The sequence below is a fragment of the Ornithodoros turicata genome, chromosome 2, assembly GCF_037126465.1.
Source record: "Ornithodoros turicata isolate Travis chromosome 2, ASM3712646v1, whole genome shotgun sequence".
Classification (NCBI taxonomy): domain Eukaryota; kingdom Metazoa; phylum Arthropoda; class Arachnida; order Ixodida; family Argasidae; genus Ornithodoros; species Ornithodoros turicata.
Genome location: NC_088202.1, coordinates 79885757 through 79899751, shown reverse-complemented (window position 1 = coordinate 79899751; position 13995 = coordinate 79885757).

The window sequence follows — 13995 nt, the reverse complement described above, 5'->3', positions numbered from 1 at the left end:
AGTTGATGCGTAATGTCAAACCCCGAGACTATAGGGACGACGAAGGGACAGGACTTTGTGTTGTGTCTGTCCCGTCGTGTTGCCTAGTCTCGGGGTTTTATGTTATGCATCAACTTGGTATATTTCGTATTTGTGTGCACAGGAAATAATATCTAATTGTAATTTCTACACTATGATTTGTTGGACTCGGTCGTGTTAGAGTGAAAATTTCACTCTTATTTAAAAAAAAAAAAAACGTGGAGCAATATATATACGTGTATATATATATATATATTTTTTATTGCAGTTCAAAAATTTCCGGAATTTTTCGTATGTCTATACTCCTACTCCTACCCCCGATCATCTCAATGGGGCCCTACCTTCGACACATTACGTGCCCAACTGGCCCGTACCCATTTACAGCTTCATTTCACACGTTGGGATCTTCACTGGCAAGTCTTCTCTGACAAGTAATTTCCACATATGTATGTTTATTGCCGGCTTTCTCGTGTAGTCATCCTATCGTATGCTCTTTTCTAGCGTAACACGTGTGAGAAAACACTACGAGAAAAATCGACCCGGCAGATCCAAGGACCAAGCGCGGAGTCGAGATGTGCTGCAGGTACTTCCTGGTATGGGTGTCACAGATGCGCTTTGCGACAAGGACAGCTGACCATTCTGAACGCTGCGCAGGAACAGCAAAAGCAACTGATCAAATTCCCCGCTACCCGTCGAGTCCACAACGTGCAAGAGAGCAAAGATAACCGGATCGCACGAAGGCGGCTGTGTCTCGCGGAATGACAGCTGCTCTCCTCATCATGGACGAACCAAGAACGGGCACTGGCACAATATTACTGGTCTTGGGATACAGGGACCATGACGGTGCGATCAAAATCAGGGCTTAGCCCCTCAAACAACCTGCCATTTGCCCATTTCCACATCCTTCCTGAGGGACCCACTCCATGGCACGCTGTGGTTTGCAGGTTTTACGCCGAACACCGCCGACTTTTCCGGTTTAGGTCACACTGATTTTGAGCCGAGACTGAAATGTATGTATCGAGCGAGAAAAAGGCTACTATTGTCTCGGTCGTTCGCGAAGCGTTACCTGCGTATCGTCTTTTGTTGTTATTTCTTCTGTTCTTTGTATTTTTTTTTTGTATTTTTAGAGTTGAGCATCTGTCTATCGAGATATCTCCTCGAGTCTATAATTCGCTTTTTCTTTTTTTTTCTTTTTTTCTGACGGCCCGAATGCTAAGTAAAACGAGGGATTGTTTCAGCATCGTGTGACCATGGGGAAAGAGAACAGGCATTGAATTCATCGACATCTGACAATGCTGTAACGTAGCCACAATTTGGACTATCTTGGACATAATTTGGTGACACCAGTTCGTTGACATCAGAGTGTGTTGCTCTCTACACCGAGACATGTTGCTCGTCTGCTATTCACGTTTTCTTCTTTTTTCTTTTTTCACAAAGAGTATCAAGAGAAGGTACCTTTCTATCTCATGAAGAGGGCGACATTGAGCATCACGATTTATCATATTTTTCGTAACAAAAATTTGTATATTGAACAAACATACTTGACTGATATTGAACAAAATTGCCTGGACCCGTCCTGTTTTCAAGGGACCATTAACATGACGTTGTAATCCCAGTGTGTGGAGCGCCGTTGTTGCAAAGTGTTCACCGTTAGGCCTCGTCCTCCTGTACACAACACAAGCTACCTTCTTGAATACGAAGAAGTGTACCACCTTCCTCCGCCGTAATTCAGCACGCACTCTTTGCTCGTTCCCGCTGTACTAACACTAGACCGTCCAGCAAAACACGCTTATGTTCCGCTTAATTTCGGAACTTATCACGTCATCTGAAAGCACAAACGCGCCTGACGTAATAATCGCTCCCATCCGAAAGGGCTTTCACACCTTGAACCGCTCAGGACCACATGAAAGGTCTTCTAATGAAGCCGCGCTGCCGCAACAAAAAATGAAGCACCTTTTGGCGGTCGCACATTTTACGCTCATTCAATGAAAAACACACTCACGAAAAATCCTTCTTGGCACTGCAGCTGAAGCTAATCTCAATTTTCGTCGTTTTTCCCTCGCCACCATACGGCTCGTAGACCCTGGGAGAGCACCTGAGTGGCAGGCAGGACTGTGAATCCCATTTTGCAATGGAGAACACGTACGCGTAACATTTCTTAATTACGCTCGCTCTTAGCCTTCATTTCCTCACGAGCTGAGCCCACGGCGGCCCCGCGTTTATGAAAGTAATGGCCGCCAGCCAATTTATCCTCCTGACAGATGGACACACGCGGTCGAATCGTACGCCGAAATTACCGCCCAAATTATTGTGCCTATGGCGTCTGACTCGAAGATAAACAATGCTGATCTAATTGTAGAATGAGCGTGTTCCACGGCGTCCCATTATGATAGTCGGGTTGGACGAGGACCGAGTGGAGCACGGAGTGGTCGTTTCACGTCATCAAAGAGGGAGCTTTTTATCTTTCCTGGATCGGTTGTTACTTTGTTTCCCGCCGCGTGTCGTGTAATCATGTATATACTGGCTGGCGTTGTGGCTTGGTGTAATTAAACCACGTATCCACTCCCCATCGTCGGGATAAGAATGGTCTTGAATCAAGCAAGAGCTTTGCACCTTGATACGCTTCCTGAAATAAATGGGTGCTCCGCCATTTTTCGAGGCTTAAAACGTTCACGAAATATAGAGAAAGTTATTAAAGCGACGACTTTATAGGGACGATCCCCGTGTCTGTCCATCCTTTGCGTGACAGGGTCCTCTGCACTAAACCACATATTCTTCTCGACAGTGGCAGTTTTCCGGTGAATCTACATCGAGCTGATCTTCCAATACCCATCCATGCTTCCTTTGAGTGTATGGCATGAAGCTTAAAAATGTATAGCAATCCCGTGTGTGTTGATACAGGTTGGCAAAAGCCGAATAGACAAAATAAATGCGGAAAAGTGGTATTCAAAACCCATGTCGAGCAAAAAAATTTGGGCACTGATGCGAACGAATATTGGACAGCACTAGGACGGAGACACAGGACTATTGGACGGAGTGACGTCATATTGTGCCTGGTCGACAATATGACGTCTCATTCCTTTCTTTTTATTTGTCTGAGCGGCTTCGTAACACTTCCTGAAACCCCCGGTGACGGGCATCTCGGTGCACGGACTTTTCCGTGCACGGCCATTTGGGGCGTTTCGGTGTATTGTTGAAAGTGTACTTACTAAATCAAAGTAGCTAAATCAAACAACTTGAATATCTTCAATAAAGCATACTGTCCAGTGAAACAGTGTTTGCGCATACTTTCTCTGCGCGTATTAGTCATCCGGGAACTTTTGCCACGACATACGATCACTTTCGTGAGATATAAATTAAGATAACTGAAACGAATTAAACCTCAAAATCTGCCAAGTTAATCCAACGTTAAATTGACTTGGCAAATTTCAGAGCTGCAGTTAAGAAAATAAACGCGTATATATGTATTTTAAGAAGATAAATTACATGTTTGTGTGTGTGATATACTCACTTCCCCGAAGTACCTGATACCCTCGCTGCGCCGCTGCAGTGGCGTTGATATCTCTTCCACATCACCTGTTTACGCTCATTTTTGTAAATTTTAAACTGTCCTTCGCGCCCGACATCGTCCACATTGGCAACGAACCCATAGCGTAGCGTATATAGCATACCGTAGGCGTAGCGTAGCGTAACAGCGCCACTCTCATGTTAGTCTAGTGTGAAGATCACGGATTCCAACCAGGCCGAGGACGGTAGCAATGTGGGGGAACTAAACATTGCTTCCAGCACCGTGTGTCGGAGATATCCGGCGTACGGTAAAAGAACCCCAGGTGGTCGAAATTATTCGCAGTCTCTCTTTACAACATCCCGCCACGCTAGGCAGACAAGCCTAGAGGATAAGCCTTACGTGTAACTCCACGTCACCATTATTATTTTAAAAATGTACGCTTTGCAAACGCTTTGCTAAGTGCATGGCTATCACTTTGTCCACATTAACGATGGCCGTGTGAACGCATGCCCGTATATACATAAAAAACACATATGAATACGCCTGCGCACCGAGAAATCCGTGCAGCGAAATGTCCGTGCAGCGAAATGTCCGTACACCGAAATGTCTTACACCGACATGGAGCCAGCGAGAATGCAGAAAAGCCAGTCAAGGTTCTAATGCATGATGTAAAAACCCCCGAGACTAGGGAACACGAAGGGACAGACACAACCACGAACACGCTTTGTGTTCGTGTTTGTGTCTGTCCCTTCGTGTTCCCTAGTCTCGGAGGTTTTTACATCATGCATCGTCTTCACCAGCTCGCTTGCTTCCTAGCCATTTTTTCAAGGTTCTAATCTCAAGGTAGCCTTCTATGAACGTCCAAGGTCAGAGTTGGTTGTATTTCGTATCCCATCTTCCGCAAACATCTCCATTCTACTAAGACGACTGCCGTGCCGTTTTGGGGAAAAATGTCTTCTCCCGCTACCTGAGGGCATGGCCTTCGCAACGCGTCTCTGATCTCCCCACAAGGTCGTGGTCGGTCCTGCCCAATTGTGTGTAAAATACCTTTCGGTCAAAGAGGCGACAGCAACAGGAGACAAATGAGTTAAAACGTTTGACTTTCGTTTACGGTCGTTATTTTTATCATTGAAGACCTCCCCCAAAGGCGAAGACATAAAGGACCGAACTATTAGCTTCTCTGGACGTTTAATGTTGTCGGCACATTCCCCTAAGAAGATAGCTGCACTGAAATCAAGAGAACCACCGCAGATGAAAATTGCTTTCGCTTCCCTAACTTTTTCATGTAACCGCCAAGGAATGTCCGGAAGCGTCCCGAAGCAACCCGGATCTTACACCGTAGCCATGCTTCGGCATTTCACGGGCAGTGAACGAAGTCTCCGAGCGCTAAAACCTATTTCACTTCATCACATTTATTAGGCCTGCTCCTTTATATCCTTTAATCCTGATGTGCGGCCTTGCTACCGTTTCTTCCCCCTCGTCCCGTCATTGTAATTTTACGTCTCAGGCAGTCCCGTCGGCATTGGGGTAGTGTGCCACAGTAATCCACACTCTTAGGAAAAAGGGTGAAGCAATTACACCTTTTAGGAGGTAATAGTTGTCGCATATGTTGTGCCTAAAAGGCTGTAAAGTTCTACCTGCTACCTCGCTCTCAAAAAGAACATCACCACATAGCACATATTGTAGATAAAGCCGGGCAAAATACACGACCAAAGAAGAAGGAAAAATCGCAAGCCGCCAAATCAGAACCCCCCCCCCCCCCACACACACACACTAAGTTGGGAACACCGGCCACGGGTCACATACAGAGAGACAACCTACTTCCGGTGTAGAGAAATCCCAATTCACAGTTCTTGCCCCGGCTAGCCCCAAGCGCGATGAGCGCACTATTTTCCGCAGCGGACGTAGAGCCGTCGGCTGTCCACCAATCAGGGACGGTGGATTTTAAAACATGGATTTCGAAGCGTTTATTATTCGGAGTTTATTTCGACAGCGTAGATTTTCTCATGATTTATATTGAAGGATTTATTTTGAAAGTTTGATCTTTAAGATATTTATTGTTGAACGTTTAATTTTAAATGATGTATTTCGGCGTCATCCCTCTGATTCGGTGAGCTAAAAGCGGGGGGGGGGGAGGGAGTACGCCTTTTTCTAGCAATCTGGCTATATGCATGATAATTTATTCGCCACCCTTTTACACCCTTTATGTTGACCTTGGTGGTAACTATGGAAGTTACCACCTTTCCACACCAGTGCAGGTGGCGAATTTCCCCATTCATCATCATCTGTATATTTGTGGTTGTGGTGTTGTTATTATTAGACCTGAAATGCCTGAAATGCGCTACAACGTCAAGCGCATATCGTGCTATCGTTACGTAATAAAAGCTATCATATTTCCTCGCTATTTGTATGCCGTTGAGCAGTGACAAAAGAAAGGGTATTTCTTTCTACCCAAGAAAGCAAATTGTGTGGTCCCTCAACACGACCAGGTGTGACATCACAGCTGCCACTAGCAAAAGTGGTACAGGAAAAAATGTTCCCGAAAAAAATAATAATAATAATCCCCTGAGGAACATTTACTTTTTTACGCTTTTACGATTTCGTGCGTTTATTTTCGGGTCTCAAAATTACTGCCCAAAAAGGCCGGTTACACCTTTTTTCCAAGACGTAATAGACCATCAGTTGGGCAAAATTAATCCGGAGACCCACCATTGTGACGTCTCTGCATGATTTCAATAGTCTCGCGAAGCTTTTTTTAAAATTCCGTGTTAGCGCCGCGAAGCAACTCTGGCTCTGAGCGGCGTACAGAAGTGGACAGATGGAGAGAGGACAGCAGGGAGGAGTGGGGGACAGGGAGGGATGTCTCGAGAAGTAGAACCCCTAATTATTATTGCATTACGACGTATAATTACCGAATTATTCGTTATGAGTTCGTTAACTTTTGAAGGCGTCACAAACGCGCATAGCTGGAAGCCGACAAAATTTCGTCGACAATGTGGTAGAAATGGCATGTAAGGCGTTTGTACAGACGAGCTGATTTAGGGAGGGAGGGCCCCGAGTTTGTGTCTTGAATAAGAGAAGAAATAATTCTCGGGAGCTTGAATTCGAAATTCTTAATGAAGACTTAATCACATTTGCTTGGTAACTCATTGTTCATCACGACAGTCATCAATACTAAATTTGAACTGGCAACACGTGAGCAGACGTGGGACACATCATTCATTATTAAACACGCGCGTGCTTAAATTCGTGAATTTTTTGGCACGGGAAAAGGAAAACTTTCAAATTATTTACCAAAAGTATGCAGTTCCCTATCCTACAAATTGTTCGAGTTGGAGTTGGACGGACTAAAAATAATACGGAGAGGTTGAACTTGTCACCTGACAAGTTCTGCTACTCCGAGAAAACGCTACGAAAAACAACGACAAGGAAAGAGAGATGACTAGGCTAGGCTGTACGGCGCACTGTTCACGGGCGCATATGACCGTCAGAGGATCGCGTCACACAGGAACCAGGGCGTCACGTACAGATGAATTAGTACTGAGCATCAAGAGAACAACTTGAGACGAAGCCTACGAGAGCCTTGAATGCGGCGTCTCTCTGGTTGGCGTCCCACGTCCTCAAGACCTTCTCTATGGAGAAAGCTCTGTTGTCCAGACTAGAGTCACTAAATAGGGAGCAGAGTAGCGACACTGAGCCACGCCGGAGAGCGAGACCGCCATCTTTGGTCCAGCGCAGCTGCGTTGCCTAGCAATGGGACACTAATCACTCCCTTCTCCGTCGAAGAACAGCGCGCAGTCGAGCCAGCTCGCAACCGGGCAAACCCGTTTTGTATGGAGGGAACTCAACATGGACGGCGCGTTCTTGGAAAGAGAAACCACGTGACACGGTCGGCCCAATCGCGGGAGCCGAACGGCGGCTTCGGCGCGGAAAAGGAATGCGATAATCGGTACCCCTATTTAGTGACTCTATAGTCCAGACGAGTTAGTGCGGCCCGCAATGTCTTGCGTTGGGACTGATGTCTTCTGCACTCCATAAAAATATGTTCCGTATTTTCTTCCATCCCACACACTGAGCAATCCGGGGAATCCGCCTTGCCCACCATATGCAGGAAATGCTGGCTATACGGGACGTTCAGGCGTGCACGATGTAGAAATGTTTCGATACTTCTGGGAGTCGAGGGAGGGATGCTGAATTTTAGTTCCGAGTCTATTCTTCTGAGAACAGATGACCCACCATCACCTTGTAGCCATTTGCGTTTGCACATGTCGTCTGTCATGGACCTTAGTAGAAGTTAGATGTCCGACCCTGTATACATCACGACGTATTTGGTGGAAGCCAGGTGCCTACAAATTGTGTTGGAAAGTATCGTGGGCATCCAGTATATTAACAGCACCTCGCGCATAAAGCTTCGCAGATCCGTCGTTTTCAAGGAAAAACAAACAAGCAAACAAAAACACAAAGAAAACAAAAGAGAACTGCATCTTATAGGTATGCCTTCTACGTCCTGCCGCGAATAAAAAAGTAAAGCCCGTGCGATGAAAATCAGCCACCGGAAAGGTACTATACGAAAAAAGGGGAAACACCGAATGTCCCACACCGATATATCCTGCACTGAGATGTCCTATAGACCCTGATTACCGATTCCTTCCGCGGGCTACTTACTTCCGGCCGCGTCACTACGAAGTACTCCGAGTTGATTTTGCCGCCGCGGATACAGAGTTTATTTTCATAACAGATATATTTCGAACAGTGAATTTCTATATGAATTATTTTTTAGCGTTTTATTTTTAAATGATTTATTTCGCCGGCATCCCCTTGGAGCTCCTGATTTTTTTACCTTTCCATAGTTCGAACTTCTGACTTTTCGGCCTTTTGGTTGTCGACATTCTGATTATATTCGGTGTTTTGATTTTTGGGCAGTTCGAGCTTCGCCTTTATGATTTTCGGCCTTATGATTGCCTCCCACACGTGGTGTCCATGGGATGTAGTCCGCAAGTCGACCTGGATGCTAGTATTTTCCTATTGTCGGTCAGACACACGTTTTACAGTTGTCCTCTCATATTTTCGATATCGATTAACCGTATCTTCAGGAGAAACGGAGTTTTAAGGCAATGAAACAATGAGTGGAAGGCCGTACAGCTTTTATATATTGTCCAAGAAAACATCTACACAGAAAAGATGCAGGGGACAATTGTAAAACTTATGTCTGACGAACAATAGAAGAATGTTAGCATCGAGATCCGGTGCACCGAATGATATCGCTTTTATATTCCTCATTCAAAGGCGTACATATTTTATTGTCCATCAACATATGAAAAAAAGGAAAAGAGAAAACCCAATGTCTCCCAATTTCAACAAATCGGAGCGCGAATGGTAACACTCGGTCGGCTGTGATGTGTTTCATATGCTATATCTCCCAGCCGGCAGCATAAACCTTGTCCTCTCTGTACATTTTTAGGTGATGATCAGTGACCTAGATGTTAGCGTTTAAGATGCTGTGTTCCTTGATTAAACTTCAGTTGAGCGTCTGCAGTTGTCCTGTCTACTTCTACCCTGTCCTTGTCTTCTTGCTGCTATTCGTCATCATGAACCTATACCAACTACCCCGGATACTGTTCCTATTGTGTCATGTGCTATATACGGTCCACGCAACCAGGACCATTTTTCCGCCCACGCAGCCCGGGCCCATTTTTTTCCGGAACGTACCATATTTTTCGAGACCAAATTTTCCGGGACAATTGTTTCTACACCCGTTAGCAATACCGCTTCTAATTTTTTCTTTTATCAGAAACTGATTTGACTGACCGTAGAGTAGACATTCATATGCCAGTCACAAAGTAATTTATTCTCTCCACTATCCTACACTAGATCGTAGCAATGGTAAGAAAGACCTTTTTCACACTGTTCAATTACATCAGCAATACTGTCAAATATCAAAGTTATTGTGCGGAACATTTTCTGCCTTCTAAAGACCCTGGAACGTATTTGCATGTCTTGTACGCAAGCCACATAGTGACGTATTGAGCGAAGCGGCATTCGATGAAATGGCGTTCAATAAAACGGCGCCGATGAAACGGCGTTCGATGAAATTGCATTCTATAGAACGGCGTTGATGAAACGGCGTTCGTAGCGTAGGCATTTGCTTCATTAAAGGAGCACTAAAGTGCAAAAATTACTCTTCGCGAAACGAATTTTGCCGTGACCTTTACACCGACATAAAAGGAATGGGATTCATCGGCTGCGTCATTCGTAATTTATGAGCTAAAGTAACTACCCTTCTCATCTTCTCGCGAATCGCGACAATGCGGAAAGGCCTCGGATTGGTCAGCTCGAATGATCGCCCGCGATGGTTGGACAAATCGCTTGAGAAGACCAATGAGAGTCCGCTCCGCATTGTTGGCCTTCTTGAGAAGAATAGGGAAAGCGTGTATTGCGGTTTCTTTCGCACACAAGTAAGTAAGTAATCCAGTTCCTTTTGCGTTAGCATCAAGGCAACGGCACTTCTCATTCTGCGAAGATAATTTTTTGCATTTTGGGGCTTCTTCAATGAAGCGAATGCCTACACTCTCAGCAGTTTCCCGATAGGTGAAAAAGGGGGAGACCGGGGACTGACATAATTCCCTTTAGTGACGATCTCCATAAATTCAGCCAAAATCCGATATGCGGGTCACTCACCATCTCGAAAAAAGACCGAATGAAATTATTTGGAACGAATATATTTGCTTCATTAAAGGTTTTGTTGTGCTGGAAATCGTGCGTGTTTCGTCTTTGGTTCTCGTGTCTCGGGTTTTCATCTTCCTTGAGACGTCGTTTTCGTGGACTTTCGCGTTCAATCGAAGTACATGCGCTGACATGCAAACACTGTATCGTTTATTTGGGAGGATGACTGTTGTCGGCTCATCCGTTTTCTTGTTTACTTTTTTCCTTCTCGAAGCAAGAGTAATATTTAAGGAAGAGATTCGATTAGTATCAATTAGAGGTAGATAATGCATGCAAGAGCAGCCGAACAGCACCGAAAAAAAAAAAAAAAAAGCACGTGAACATGTTGTGTAGCACAGAAGGCAACGAGGGCCTTCACAGAGCATGCGCGGCGCCATCCTTGGGAAGTGAAAAACAAGCAAAGCCGCCTCCTGTAATTATGAGGGACCTGTCATTAGAGCGAAGGCAATCGGTGGCTCCGGAGAAAAATAACACGTCCGGAGAAGTGACAGCTCCTCGCGATCTTCTTTTGCAGCTCCTTTTGGCGGAGGGAACCTAATCAGAGCTCAGAAAGAGAGGGATCACAAAAGAATTCTTTCCACGCAGTCCCCTCAAAAAAGAAACGAAAAGGACCTATAGGCGTTGGGAGCGGACGACTTCGCCGACTTCAAAAGTCACTGCTCGGTGATCCTCCGTCAAGCGTGTATAAATAATTGAGGCTTCCACAATGAATCTTCTTGGTGCTATCTTTTTCAATACTCTGGTATTCGTAACAGCCAAGAATTCTTCATACGCTCTCTTTCTATGTACGCTTGCTTTTCTTTTCTATTTTTATCACGAAAGAAGCTCAAAATAAAGTTGTTATTGTTGTACTTTTCTCACATTTCTGAGTGAGGTGCGAAATTACATCACAACGTATGTGATTTTCTTCATTTTGTCACCGCGGAATTTTGTTTCTTGTTCTTTTCCGTATCGACGGGCGTGCTGTCAGGACTGCGTCGTTGTTGTATGCTTTGTGGTTTGCAGTATTTAATAAAAGAGAAAGAAAGAAACGAAACAGAGTCCCCCTCCCCGTCATGAGTATTGTCTCTTAATGTCGCCTTAACGTTTCAGTTATAGCGACAGATGATACACGACGGATACTATGTTTAGGCGACACTTTGCTGAAGTCAGGAATAAAGTACTCTGAGGTTCTCCATAATCGAACATTACTGTGCTGCTTACTGAGCATTCATAAGTAGCCTTATAGGAAGGATATTCCCTAAATGGCTAGCTAGAGCTAGCCAACGGTTTTGCAATAGGTCCTCTTTCTTGCGTGTCCTTAACGAGGTCGTCTCACCTTTTCCTAGTGTTTACACTATTTTGTCATGCATACATAATATACCTTTATTGGTTTACAAAACAAACCCAGAGTATGTGAGGAGGGGGGGGGGGGCGACATTCGATAGGTTGACGCGTCACAGACGCTGTTCTTCAGACAGCAGAGCACTACATCGGTAAAAAAATAAAGTACACTCGTTCAAAGTAATATAACAGAAATGAAATATCGAATAGAAATACGCATACATATGTACATTAATGAGGCGCGGCATTGTATGTACGAAAAAGTCACGATGGAGGATATACCTGCGTATTAGAGTTTAATGAAAAAAAAACAAAAAAACTCTACATCAAACACTGGAACAACATTTGCTTACACACATCTTTTTTCTTTTTCTTCCAGTTGCGCCAAAGACAGAAGAAAAAGAAAGAAGCAGATAACTCTCATTCAACGGCGTTACGAGAAGGAGCCTGATAGAAGTTCACCTGTTTAGACTACAAACAAACTATGTCTAACTAAACTAAACTAAACTCGCTAACTAAACAATCTAACTAACTAAACAAGGGTTCAGCAGCACACAAAAGTCAATGAAGCGTGAACCAGCTGGTAGAACGCCTTGAAGGAACTTCCAACGATGCCCTCAGTGGCTCAATAAGTGTCGCCAACAGGGTTCGATGGGTTCAGGGTGAAGCGCTGAGAGCACTTGCTCTCTCACTATGTTCAGCATTTATGCTGTCATTATGGACAACGTTGTTTCTTTTCACAAAAAAAAAAAAAAAACTACAGGGTTGTCGAAAACCCCTGCACACGTTCAGCGGGAAAAGCAGACAGACAGCATATATGGTTTGGCAGGCCATGTTCTGTTAGTCTTGTTTCTACCTGCCCGGCAAGAAGTTGCAGTTGACTTAGCCAAGAGGATGTCGGCAACACCACGCGGCTTGTCTCATACTAGTTCTCTCTCGTAATGTACCGCATTGCATGAAAAGAGCGGCTGTTCTCTCCAAGGTGAGAACACATGCCGTATCGCCCACGCCATGGCAGCACCCCCGCTTGGCAACTCTTATTTAAGACTTGTAGGGAACGAGCGAAGGCACATTCCCCGAAGTGCGCCGCCACCGCTGCAGGAAGCCTCCGCATTTTCAAAACTCTATTGAGGCGCGGCGTCCGCTTCTTTGTTCCTGCATGAGGCTTTCGCTTTAGACAACCATCTTTCTGCCACGAAAGAAGACAGCTAGCAGTAGATATATAATGTCTGCTGGCCAGCCTAGGTCCCCGGGGTGGCGGCGATGGCCCGGAGAAGAAACCGGTCTTATGTCGCGCCGGGGGTCTCTCCTCATACACGCCCGGACGGTGAGAGAGCTCCCACAGCGAATTCCTCGGATACAACTTATTCAAATAGCAAAACAACCTGCCGATGCACTGCCTTTGACTCGCCTGTCCGCGATCTATGCGAGGGGCAATGGAACAAGTGGTGCAGCGTGTAATGTTCTCACGACATTTGTTCCGGACGATACTAAGAAGGACGTCGTGAAAGTGGTCCAGGAACGGAGCAGCGTTCATAATGACGTCAACATCCGTGCTGCGTCATGGAACGATCGTCCCACCAGCGGCATGGCCGAGCGGTTTAAAGCGTCCTGCTCGTTGGTGGTAGCCAAGGTCGTGCCGAAGACTGTGAGGTGGTGGGTTCGTATCCTACCACCTTCTGTGCTGCCTGAGGTTTTCCCTGGGTTTTCCGAATACTTTCCAGATGAATGTCGGCACAGTTCCCCCTGACATTGGCAAGAACGCATACTAAATCACCTATCCCCCACCTTCTTCCTGCTGCCCTCTCTCCATCTGTCCACATCTGTACGCCGCCCATAGCCACCGCCGCTTCGCGCCACTAACACGGAATAAGAAAAGAAACAAACAAAGAATGAACGTCCCGTTGTCCTTCCGATGGCGACTGTTGGTGGGCGTTTGTTGAACCGCGACGCGCACTCGCCACACCAGATATACATTCCACAAGAACAGTAAAAGGTGTTTGTGACTCAAGTCGGGTCTGATATAACGTGCATGGTGTCTACCATCCTGGAAAACCGGGAATTGTCAGGGAACTGATAGGGAAATTGCCAAAAAGCAACTGAAATCAAGGAAATCGTAGACAAATGCCGTGACGATGTGCACCAAGTCGACAGTGCCCATCCCTGTTTGAGCGGCTACGTCAAAGCCACGTTGCCGTCAGTAGCAGTTCGCTAATACGATGAGAACAGAAACAGAAAAGCAGGGCAGTCTCATTAATATTCAATCTGTTTTACATGAGGGATCTGTAGAGCAAAACGTTGCTGCAAGCAACAAGTTCCCTTTTGTTTCGTCTTCCTCAAGCCACGCGGTAAGCTATTTCAGTACTAGACTTGCAATGTGCAAAAAACTCCCCCCTGATACCTGAAGGCATGGCCTTCGCAAA